The 13,782-nt window shown below is 33.9% G+C and overlaps 1 long non-coding RNA gene across 2 annotated transcripts in view; it reads left to right on the top strand.

Annotated features, from left to right (window-relative positions):
• LOC128238765 (uncharacterized) overlaps positions 1-9,378 on the top strand; it is a 41,275-nt gene extending 31,897 nt beyond the window's left edge. The window contains exons 2-3 of one of the 2 annotated variants that reach the window (XR_008261766.1): positions 5,029-5,101; positions 8,334-9,378. This is a non-coding gene — a long non-coding RNA (uncharacterized LOC128238765). The remainder of the gene's footprint in view (positions 1-5,028; positions 5,102-8,333) is intronic. The other variant, XR_008261765.1, reaches the window with a different exon arrangement.
• Positions 9,379-13,782: the final 4,404 nt, after the last annotated feature.

The raw sequence follows: 13,782 nt of genomic DNA, 5'->3' as shown, positions 1-13,782 counted from the left end.
CTCGTACTGTTGGCTCACCATTGCTACGTGCACCTCTCTGACACATCATGGCCTCATGGGAACACTTGACTCCCTCGTACTGTTGGCTCACCATTGTTACGTGCACCTCTCTGACACATCATGGCCTCATGGGAACACTTGACCCCCTCGTACTGTTGGCTCACCATTGTTATGTGCATCCCTCTGACACATCATGGCCTCATGGGACCACTTAAACATACAATGTTAGTGGCAAATTGTGTGCAGGTCTTCCATTTAAGGAAGGAAGTTCAGGAAAATGTAATGGCTATCGATGTTTACGTAAATGATGTAAACTGCCAAATTAACTTAATATCGAGCTTTTCCGAATTGATGTTGCCAAATTCATTTTGTTTTCCAACTCTCAAATACAGAGAAACTACATCATTCAATATTGCATTGTAATTCTTCAAGTATTTATTCATTCTTGGTGTGCGGTGTTGCGGCTTTCAGAATACGTTATTGGCCATTACATGTTAATTATAGACGTCACGATATAACCTAGTATTATTGCGTGTGGCTTGAATGGCATCATACAAAAGGTGGTCGTTAAAATACAATGTTTGTTATAACTTGTCTTGTTCGTGATTTAAACAAGTAATGCATACAACAAACGGTTTATTAGGACTGGGTTTTGAACCGAGAGATCCGGTATTCGACTTTTATCGATTTCTGAAGACTTTGCAAAAACTCCAACCGACGCTGATCAATGTCGACAATTATTAAATCGTGATGTGTCATTATCATGGAGTACACAAACAAAATCAATAGCCAAAAGTTTAAATATAAGCCCTATTTAATGGCACGGGGTAAACGCCAAAGACATATAACATAAACACAAAAAATCACAAACAAGAAACATTGAACAACAGCACAAAACTCCACAGACAACATAGTGCATATATATGATATAAAAATAGATGTGTTTATCAAGCATTGAAAGGTATCGCTTTTGAACGATCAGTAGAATTTTAATTTACTGGGGCTTTAAAGAAACACATATATTACGGCTTAGCATATTAAGACGTAAAAAACAACAATAAGAACAATCGTTAAGATGTAAGAATACAAGAACGAGGTCATACAGGACCCTCAGAATGACGAAGGGATCCATGATGATTCAGATTCACGTGCAAACATGCAGGAACAAGACTGCACTATTGTTAACATCGAATACTGAAATAAAATAGAATGAACAATTAAGTTAAACAAGATTTGAAATAAAACTGTTCAGTGTGGGAATAATAACTGATATATGCGTGTCTTTCTTGTTGCATCTTTCTTGTCAATATTTTCTGACTTTCGAGTGGCGAATGTTTCTTCTAATCTCGCTACTCACTTGAAGGGCATGTCTGTTTTCATTGCCATTTCTACAATTGATTTGATTCTCAGTGAATTAAAAATAACGATATTACCTTGTCAAGAATCACGGAACAACAATGCATACAATGGCATGTAGCGAAATAGATAACGGGAGTTCAGTGCAAAAAGTACCAAGAAGCGATCCCAAATATAGGATATGGTAGTGTCTGGCATAAACCACTTGAATAAATGAGTTCGTTTATATAATAACCGACACTGTATAAACTTTTGGTTGTTAATTATTGAACACAGTGCATCGAGATTTACGGTATAGAAAGGCTTATCAACTTGATATAAAGTTATCAAGTGTTCCGGCTCAAATAGTAAGATAGATAAAGCATTTCGATCTTGTTTGGTGAACGCAACTGGTGGCTAGAAAATCTAGTAAGCCTGGTATCTGCGTTGTTCAATGCGAATACGCCCAAATGATACTGTGGTATATAATATCATCAGCGACTTGCACAACATTGGGTTTCATTATATATCAGATCAAGTAGTCAGGTTTATAGAGCATCAGGATCTAGTCTGGTGGACGAAACTTGGTATCTTGCATTGCCAGTATACAAGCTCCCGAAAGAGAAGGCCATCGGAAAGAGCAACTTTGCACAACATTGGGTTTAAGAAAAATGATACACATGTAATATTAAATGACGCTTGATTTCTTACTTTTTCTTATCTTATAAATTGAGTTATTGGACACGTCAATATTATACTCTTATTTCTCGTTTACTCCCTGTTTAATTCGACGATTATTTTTGATAAAATAATTTGACGTTTAAATAAAACTGGTTAAAACTGATCATATTGTATATACCGTTCCTAGATCGAAACTATAGTTATAACTAGAACGCCAGTTGAATGTTGAATGAATCATTCCTCCGTATGTGGGCGTCGAACGGCAAACGTCTTTTTCTGGCTCTTTTAGGGAACAATACGAGATCGTAAGTCGTAGATCCCCGAGGACCTCTAATCTGCAAGGCCTCTTTATGAAGAATAATGTACGGATAGTTCATTTGTATGATAATATATTATTAATAGTCGTTTTATTCAAAAAATTAAGGAATGGCTTTAATATGTTACATTATACATTACGGAGCTATACGTTTTTAGAGGCATGTCAGTTATTCAGATTGGTCGACTAAAGTGGAATAAAATATCTAGATATAAATGTTCCTTCATCTCAGGTTTATTTACCAATGCAAGTGAAACTAATTCTTGAATAGGCAAGGAATAACGCTCGTTTGAAGTAAAATGCATACCAACCTGTATACCTTTATGCCATTAGTGGAATGACAACACCACCAAGAGTATTTTTTGTAATCAATGTATAAGGATCTGAATATCTCCAGAATGATAAAAAATGGAGATATTTTGTAATCCACTGTTCCGGGAACAAGTACTAAAAGTAATACAGGAAACTACAAATCAGCATGAATACTTTGATTACAAATTACCTTTAATGAGGTGCATGAGCCAGTTGTGATGTACATCTTGCATGATATTCTTTTTGCCTTATGGCACTTCAGGTATGGATAGGCTTTACCGAACAGGATTGATTTCCCCTTTTAATCTTATTTGTTTCAAACATACCTCAAATGTTTAATATAGAATAAACATTTATCATGGTCTACCTAAAACACTGTATCCAAAAATGATCCATATTTTAAAACACTTGATGCGTTTCTTTAAATCTGATTGACTGAGGTTATTTATTTGTGACGGTCAAAAACTGGTTGCAAATTATGACTCATCACACTCAACTTTTCATTTCTTCAAGATAAAAATGTACAGCAATATTCAAGTTGATATCAAAATTACCATTCCTACAAATATTTTTTCTAGATTTGTTTTTTGTTGCAAAATATAAATCGTTATAGAAAGGGTTATTCTTTGAGGACATTCTTGAAAAAGACTAATTATGCAGTGATAATTCTTTTAACAATTAATAATACTGCGTTTTCCCTGATTAAGTAGAAATATTCGCAATATAATAACGTTCTGCTATAATACAAATCTCACTCAAACGTGTTTTTATATAGTTTTACTCAAGAAATATAAGCATTCAATGTAAATAGGTACCTAGTTAAAATACTTATGTATATAGCATCGTATAATTTGTCGCCATCGGGTGCCAAGCAAAACTTAATCAGGATAATGGCTAAGCATAAATCCGAATAATAATAATGACTGATTTTCATAATTCTCTGTACCTCGAGCGATCGATGAAAATATCCTCTTTCTGTACAATTATTAAAGCTGTACTTAATGTAAAATCATTTTTTTCGTAAATACATAATAAAAAGCTTTAGTCTCAGTAGAACCTGGTGTGTTCTATCAAATCTGAAATAAGTGCCTGCTTATGTACGCGCTTAAGTATCCCAATGACAGAGCAACTATGGCTTACAACAATAACGTTTTTGGTGTCTACTGGCGAAAACAGTTCTACATTGTGGTGTTTCAGTTTTGATTGGCTCTTATTAACGACAATATGTAGTTATGAAATAGTGTTAACTATTTCATTATCCTTTAAAACTTCACTCTAAAAACGTCCAGCAAATCAATTGAAATAACTTCTGCAGACAATATTCAAGTTTTAGTTTGTTGTTTATTTTACGTATTTCACTGGATATATGGAACACGGAACTGTGATGATTTAGACTAATGACTTTTGATGCCCGCGAACTGTTTATCAATTTCTTTCTCCATTAAGTTTTCTTCTTTTGTCTGGAATGGATTACCTTTAGCTGAATCGCGGCGTAGTTAGGGCTTCTACGTAATGCTGGTACTATAAATTAAGATGTGTTTGGACATTTATGACCAACAATTTTTACAAATGTCGATCGTCTGCCATTATTTTGTCATTTGTATCAATTTCTTCCATAGGTTAATATTTTATGAGTGTAATTTCCTAGATAAAACAAACAAAATATAATATTGAGAGCTGCAGCTGTATAACAAATTTAATGGAAGATCGATAAATGTTATGACTTGTTTTACAGCTCGCGTGTGGTGTTCACCAATGAATATTTAAATTGCGATGATTGCTAAAATTGATCAAATTTAAACTAGATATAATTTGAATTGTTTAAAGAGGGTGTTTTGGGATACGTCAAATCGCAATTTGCAATCCAACGTTTACTTTTAGTTTGTTTTGTTAGTGAATACAGTTTTGGTATTGCATTAACGCTTTATTATTGATTTCATATTCACTTATGCTGTTCATTTCTTGAGAATACGCAAAGGATTTTATTCTCAAAGGAGCAATGTGTTGCGCATTAAGAAGGACATACATTCGTTTGTCTTTCTCCTTAAAAGAAGAGTTAATCTATCTTGCTTCATAAAGGATAATAATGATAATGGTGAACGATATTGATGAAGAGGGCAGTTCAATTGAAATACGAACTCTCTGACATAAAACAAGCAAAAACAAATTGTTAATGGCAGTGTCCGTTTAACAAAAACGGTTTGTCATTGGTTTATTTAGCTCTTCTTTATATTTAATGGTATTGTAAACAACACGATTATAAGTTATCTCATTTTCAGATAAAATGTTAGTTGAATACATGGAACAAATATTGATATGAAGGAATGATTTTGAAACCTTTTATGCAAAATATAAAATCATTAATGTCGTTTCATATTTTTCAGATTCCGATTACTCCTCTGCCGCTGACGAGGACGACAGTAATATCATGAATTCTATCAGAGCCGTCAAAAGGAGGTATATTTAACACTGTTCGATAAGTTAAGAAAGTATGTAATTTTAGTCCTATATACTGAGCAGTACAGACATGTATGCTTTGCTGAATAATGACCAAACTAATCCCTTAAGGTCATGTAAGTGGACGGCATATTCATTTATTGTTGTTAAGCAAACGTTTCCATCAAAACGCTTCTTATTAAATATCAAAGCATTTCAGTTTATACTATGAAGTTAACGCTTTAATTTTTATCAGTTTGCCATTTTTTATGATCATGAAAACTCGTTTTCCCTCAAGAAATTTCTTAGAAAATTTATAGAAGCGATTTGCTTGAGGATTGAAAACGACTTTATTCTTTCGCCATTTTCACAATTTTTGAGCCGTTGATTGTTTTTCTGTTATACTAAGTATTTCAAAAGTCCCGTCCACTTATCGGTTTTAAGCAAAGACCCAAGGCAAGTTTCAATAATAAAGTACAAAATAAATGTTTCGGAAGTATCCTAAAACGGGTATTTTAAACGTTTTGCTCTTGAATTACAAAAAGTTTTGTTTACGGAAATACATATCTATTAATAGTCAAAAACAAGTCAAAATGAACATTTTGGTGTAGGAAATTCATGTAGCTTTATATTGATATTTAAATTGTCTGTTGAAGTGATTCTCTTATTCAAAATCAATACATACACATGTATGACAACAAATTTTGTGTGATAAACCTATAACTGCTTACAAAATAATGCATTTGCGGAAACTATTTATTACTGATAACAAGATTGTATCCGTGTATTTTATAGCTGAAAACGCAAAAATATTAAATGATTGGTGAATGCTAAACGATTTACTGTGATCCACTATCGTCTCATAAGGTAGAAAATCTGTGCTCTCTGCCCCTTTATTCAAACTCGGCATCCTTCATAAGAACCATTGTTTTCGACATTTATTTATCCTGTCTGGTATGTTTAATCATTTGTATATATTGTGTTATCCTATTTGGGAGTAAGAGTGCAACTTTAAATAATACAATTAGGTAGAGGTATATGTTCGTTTTACATTTTTTATTCCGTTATGTATTATCTCTTGAAGATTCGTTTCGGCCAAATCATGATTTTGCTCTATACTTAACATTAAAGTTGCTGTGCAAAGAAATAATTAGAAAGTGTATACAATTGTTTTTGATTACTTTTCAATCTTGTTCAAACATGACCGAAATTGTAGTGTCCGTGACGCATTATAAACAACTATTTATCTAACCCTATCAGACAATACATAATGAAAACAATATTTCTGGGTTTAAAGAACCTCTTGGGATATTCATCTCGCTAAAATATAACAACATCTCTGGTCCTGATAAAGTCACGATGCTGATGCAAACCCTTTATATAATGTCCTTGAGGATCATTTTCTAGAGTTAATACTTATGAATGCATAAAATAAATAACAAAACATTGAAAAAACGCCATTTTGAACATTTTTACATAAAAAGATTTTTGATTTTTAGTTTTTGTCAACCTAAAATCATTATAGATTATAGGAGAGAGAAAAGTGTATTCACATCTCAATGAAATATTTATGCCAATGGTAGAAGTTAATATCTTACCCCAGAGGCTCAACTGACTGCGAAAATGGCGTAAATAAAAATGCTGACACAATCTAAAAAATTGCTGCGGTATCTCCTAAGACCAAATAAACAACCGTAGTTTACATTAATAATACAATGAAAACGACAATAAAAAGCTTGCAAACCTGCAGTAGAATATTTGCAAAATTCGATATCCATTGAATCATGTTTCTGGTATTGTTTGGTAAATAAGTTCTGCCATAAAATTGTTTAAAACAATTGCAACACATTTTGACGTTCGCAAGTATTTTATATAAATAGTTTTCGAAAACAATACATACTTTGTGAATAAAACATCTTTTATTGTAGTTGTTTTATATGATTTATTTTTTGTTGTACTTTGTTTCGGTCATATAATATTGTTGTTGACTGTTCAAGTACATTTGGAGCCAATTATCTGTTTTTCATCAAGTGGTAAATCCTCAAAGGACATAAACGGAAAATACAAGGCACTTTCCAATTTGGTTCAAAGAACCCGACCGATTACGTTCGAAGGCATCGGAGGATTCCCCGGTACTCGATTCTGCTTTGCGCCTCATGGTGTTCTTGCGTTGCATTGGAGCAATGTATACAATGGGTGCCAATGATGGTCCCGAAAACTTAATATAATATTAAAATGCATGATATTTAAAACACATACAAGGTGCTGTGTATTTATTACTGCGATGAAAGATGAGGCACCATAGTTAAACGAACAAATGTGAAAAAGAAAAGTATAGTGTTGTTTGTTGTTGTAAACTTTGCCGGATTTCCCTGACATTTATGGACATGGGGCTTTTTATTATTAATTGTCGTTGTATTAGATTAACTTCTTAGCCTAATTGCTTACATTTACAATTTGGTGATGAGACACAATCTTTAAAAAGAATAATACATTTTCATCTTCATTAAAATGATTAGAGAATGGCATCAATATCTGCACCTTCGTTTGGATGTAGGTCATCCTTAAATTCATTGTTTCGTTGTAGTGACCTAACCCAAACTTTATCATTTGGTTTTTAGCTTGGACCATTAGTTTAAACCGAATGGAAATGTGTTTTTGGTAGAATGATAACTTCAAGGGTCTATGAGTACGAACAGTCTCATGTCTGAGTTTAGACTCAGACTCAGACTCGTACAATCATTTTTTGTGAAGGAACAAAAGCCATCTTTATGCAATTTATTTTACAGAAAGTTATGTCAATAATAGAAAAAAATCAAAATTCAATATCATCAAGCCATGTTCTTATCATGTCTTTGCTACAAAGGAAATTTACAATAAAATGAAGATTTGTAATTCTAAGTCTTGAGTCTGAACTTAGGATTGAGAATGTTCGTCATCATGGCCCCTTTAATTGAATGCTCGGATTTAATCCATGTGCCTTTCATCACAGCTAATGTTTGGCAGTTAGGCTTGTCCCTGTAATGTCTATGGCTTTAACAACACACTGAAGAACAGCTTATTGCAGGAATGTTTGCTTAATAATGTCACAAAGATGAAAATTTTCAATGAGAAAGTCGAGAAATTGCGTAAAAAAACATTTTATATGGATGGCTTTACTTCATCAAAAATACGATGAGTCAATTTTGTTTCTGCATGTTGGACATAGAAGCGTGGTGGCCGCCATTTACGTGTGTCTCTGCTCTGTTTTCAGGACGTGCGCTAGCTGGGGCTTTAACTGCATGCCCGACTCCCCCCTTCAGTTTACCAAATGCTGTAAGGGTCTATCATGCACCTGCAACCTGTTTATAAGGACCCATTGTAAATGTCGGGCAAGGCTGGGCAAATAAACATGAACTGTGTGGCGTAGACGTCTTGTAAAACATTGAGATACAAAATATTTTCCTTGCAAAACTCTGTGCCATTCTCCGATTGGACGTATGGATTATTCATAATGTCATTTACAAAACTTTATATGACTGACGATTTCAAATTTGGTTGTGAAATTTCTACTATGGTTGTGCTATAAACTTCAAATATGCAAAGGAGAATATAAAGTTTCTAGTGTGTCGTCGTATTGTGTCGTCCCTGTATAACTGTACACCACCCATGTTGGACTATTAAATCGTAAACCTATCAAAGAAGACCCACTCAAGTCAGTGGCCTTTTCTCTTCAGAACCTGTGCTTCCTGGGGCATGAGATGTCTAGCTGATTCAAATTATCCGTTCGCCAAGTGCTGTCCAGGTCTCAACTGTAACTGCAACATTTGGAAAACCGTCTGCAAATGCCGAGCACGACTCGGGTAACATCGGCCTAACTCGGGCATGTATCGGGTGATTCCGACTTTGGTGCAGCTAAGTTCGCTTTGCTATTCTGGATTCGGATAAGTTCGATTGCAGCTCAGTTTCTGTCGCTCAAACAGACAGGTGAATACAACACGATGCCTTCTACATCTAATCCATTACAGACAAATAATAACCCAACTATTGCTTATAATGGATATCTTCAAAGTAACTATGCCGACGAAAATAATGTCGGACAAGTCGACAACCGCATTTATGTTTTACTGAATAAAAGTTAATTGAAATACCCTTTGAATTGATTGATTTAAGATACTTTAAATAATCACATTGTTTGCACCGTGTAACGTTTAAACTCGTTGAATTGATACTCTCGATAACAATAATGTATTTGTTCGTCTTCTTTATCATTTATCTCTACAATGCTCTCAGAAAATAAATAAATTGTTAACATCTTGTTTTGCATCGTTTTAGTGAATATTATTTTATGGACTATTATGAGTTCCCGATTGTGCTATCGAAGATTAGATAAACTGCGATTTTTATATGTATATTTCTGACTTCAGAGTTCCGAAAGCGTACAGAAACATGGATAAAAAGCTCGTTTTTCATCGGTCAAAATTTAATTATATCTATTACACATGGTCGTATATGTCTTTATCATCATACAGCAAGTAAAAGGCCGTATCTGTGCTGCTCTCACACATCACAATTTTTTTTTCTGTAGGACGATTAAAACATTCATTATTATAAACATAATTCATAATATAAAACGCTTCAATATATGGCCTAATGGTACTAACTATTATTGACCCGAGAAAATTTCGAGCAGTGTTTTGCACCAGACAATCATCTATTCTTGTGTCTGCAATCATACTGTTGTATGCAACATTTTTCATCATTCGCTCTGTAGAGAAGTACTAGACCGTGTGAGATAAGCTTTTTTAACTTTGCCACTTCATCCAATGTGATTTATAAGTTATGCAATAATACAACGAAAGCTACAGGGACAAGCAAAGAGGTCGAAATTAAAGTTAAACTCTGTTGAGAGGCACAAGACGAAGACTCAGACGACAATGAACAAGAGACACAGACGACAATGAACAAGAGACACACACGTAAAAACACCGAAAACATACACTGCATTATATAATAGGATGAACGTAAAATATGGGAATCTATCCTAAATTGTATTAAATTTTATGCATGAAAGAGTCCTTAATATTTTAGCTCGTGCCATGGTCTTGCGAGCCACGCATTCACATGATTATCAAAATGTGTGACAAATTATGTTAGATTGGTTTACCTATCTTACAAAAAGCACGGATAGGAAGTAACATTTGTAACATGGGAAAAACATAACACATATTGTGACATTTACATTCGACACACAGAGTTTGGTGTATAGATGCCAGATATTTGTAATATTCAATTAATTAGTTTTACATTTAAAAAAGGTCGGACCTGTGGGTGGGTGTAAATAAGCTTAAACCAATATAAGTCACAGAGCGATATGAAAGCATTGACTGATATCAATATTCTCTTTCCTTGAGTCGTGCGCGATATTAGCAGGGAATACATCATACCTTAATATTAAAATATTTGTAACTACCATGGACCGGCTAGGAAAAATAAACATTTTAACAAGGCTATTTTGGGAAACGATGCATGCTGCCAGACAGGGTACAAATTCGAAAATGAAAGAGAAATTTAGAAATCTTTTCAAATGTCTATGACTATCCTTTAGATAAATAGCAAAGAACTGGTTGCGGACAGAAGCACTATGATCAACGCTTCAGTTCAACGGTAAGATGATTTATGTCAAGTGATTTTGAAATTATTCATACTTTTTCGGAGAAACAAAGCAGATACAAACACTTTACTAGAAGAAAAGTGCCAATTGGACAAGAAACAATCACCGTAATAAATCCCGCCAAAAACCTGTATCTTAAGTATCTGATACAAAAGCATGGGAGGCTATAAACTATGTTCCAGACAAACATGCAATCAGTAAAGGGCCATTGTAGTAGCATACTCACAACAGAGTTATGTTTCGTTTGCCCTGCTCATCTGCTAATCAGTATATGAGGTCTGAAGTCCATACCTTAAAGACAAGTGAAGTTATGTTGAAAATACAGAAGACAGTGGCCTTTATTTAATAAATATGTATGTATATGTTATTTAACCTGTGGATTCAGTATCTCAAATACTTTTTGAGAAATGCCTCAGACAGTGTTCTTTTAAAATAAGATGATAAATGGAGAATAATGTAGTACATATGAGAGGTATGATTAAAGTTCTAATATACTGTTATCAATTTATGGTCCAATATTTTTGCGAAAAGCTACAGAAACAAGCTTAGCAGCAAAAAGTTTAAACATAAACCCGGTTTAATGGCACTCGGTAAACGCCAAAGACATAGAACATAAAATCACAAACAAGAAACATGGAAGAAGAGCACAAAACTCAACAAACGGCACAGTGCATACATACTATATATAAAAAGCTAGGTATGTTTATCAAGGATTGTTATGTACCGCCTTGGAACCGTTAATAAAATGTAAATTTACTTGGAGTTGAAACTAGTTTATGTGCACAAACATCACTCCTATCCGAACAATCCTTAATAAAGATAAAACGCAAAAGGTAATGTGTTCGAGTGATAGTCCCGACAAGCAACTTCCTTTTAAATTCATTCTGCAAAGGTGTTAATGGGATCAATCAACAATGACCGAAGCTAGGGTTATGCTTCTTTCGACTTCACTTGGGTACAATGCTCGCTATGTTTCTAAATGTTTTGATTTTTTTTATATTTTCAAGCTATTCAGACAATAGTGTAACAGAGGGACGGACGAATCTGCGGCCTGACAAAGCGACGATTACGTGCTCTTCCTTCGAGGAGCATGACAACTGCATAACGATCACAAAGGACTATGACAATTGCCGTTACGTACTGACTATTGAAGTAGATAGTATTGACGTTTATTAGTAGGCGTTTGACAATCAAGGTGTGTTGAGAGTAATACGCAGAGATTAGTATTGTCATCAGTAGGCTTATGCATTGATACTTGTGGTATAAGAATAAGCAAAAGTGTAAGAAACAGTATTAGTTTATTAGTAATATAAACAAGACATGACAGAAATAATTGTTCGTAAACATATTTATTGACTCCCTCGTAGACTTCGCCTGAAATTTAACAATATTTTACCAACATTCTTATACATTGCTGATCGATATTTAAATATTGAAAACAACCTTTAAAAAATAAAAGTCTGATGTAAGAGTTGATGTAACCTACGGCGTAATAGGTCTTTAAAAACTTAATCATTTGCATTCATACACGACGCATATGCATTGAGTACTCTTAAGTACTTAACACAAACTGTTGAACACAATAACTGATTTGGTGCCTACTAACTTTTATTTAGTTGGTTTTAGTTCAACAGTACAGTGAAAACGACAGGGACAAGCCCATTAATCAATAATTCAAATATAAAACCTGTTTAGAAGCACAAGGTAAGGGTCCCTTCGACACTGAACGAAATCAAGCATCAAACTAGCGTTACCGATAAATGATGAGATTACCGCATTGGAACGGTCAGTCAAACTCGGGTTTTAAACCAGTTTATGTTGCCAAAACGTCTAAGGTAAACCTAAATTGATCAGTAATTAGAAAATGATAAATATAATCCTCATCATATACAGCATCAACTTACAAACCATGAAGATTTGTTGATAGTGTAAGTGTTAATCCTGAACCTAAAACATAGATTATTGATTAAAAAACACCAAACACTGCATTTGCAGAAGGCATTTCTGATTCTAATTCCTTTTGGATTTACTATAACTAAAGCCGGAAAAAACAGTTACTCTCGAGCACTTTCAGTTTGTTCTACATGGCCATGCGTACATCGCTTTGTCACGTCTTGGCGTCATGGGAAAACTTAACAAACGTACTATGCATATAACTTAAGTGTTTTAATTTAGATTTCAGGTTTTATGGCAATTTAATATCCATCGAAACAATGATCTCAAATATTTGTAATGATGCTTTATGCATTTGTGCAATACATTTTACAAATGTCAATACGTTTAATAGAATTGAATACTCTTTCAACTTGATTTTAAACTGTATTTTCAAAATTGACAATCTTCCTTGTTTTTATTTCAAAGAAATTACGCCACGTAATCATGCTTTATGTTATCGAGGTCTTGCTCATTGCAGTTGAATAACGTCATTTACAAAATAGAGAATTTGTGAACATCGAATTTTAATAAAGATCATTTATTACGCTAGCTTACATACATAGTGTACTTACAGGTATTCATGTTATTACTTATAACAGCTGACGGATCAATTTAAATGCAATTATATAGATAGTTTAAGGTTGGCTTTAAAAGTACATCATAAAAAGTACTGCCAAAATTACCCTGTGTAAACATTTTCAGATACTTTTTTGAACAAGCCTATCTATGATTGTGTAGCGTTTATCACAACTTAAACATATGCCCTGGTTATGGACTTCAAGCATTATGGTCAATAAGTGTAAACATGGATAAAGGAGCGATCAGCAATGTGTCACATCGTTCAGGTACCTGTACAAATTGCGTTTCATTTATTATCACTAAATATCCCCATGTGGCAATTTTTTAATCTCTGGTTAATGGTTGAAAGTACAGTGAAAACGACAGGGACAAGCCCATTAATCAATAATTCAAATATAAAACCTGTTTAGAAGCACAAGGTAAGGGTCCCTTCGACACTGAACGAAATCAAGCATCAAACTAGCGTTACCGATAAATGATGAGATTACCGCATTGGAACGGTCAGTCAAACTCGGGTTTTAAACCAGTTTATGTT

Source organism: Mya arenaria, chromosome 6 (genome assembly GCF_026914265.1).
Source record: "Mya arenaria isolate MELC-2E11 chromosome 6, ASM2691426v1".
NCBI lineage: Eukaryota > Metazoa > Mollusca > Bivalvia > Myida > Myidae > Mya > Mya arenaria.
Note: the sequence above shows the minus strand (reverse complement) of the source record. Positions and strands in the feature narration are given on the sequence as shown.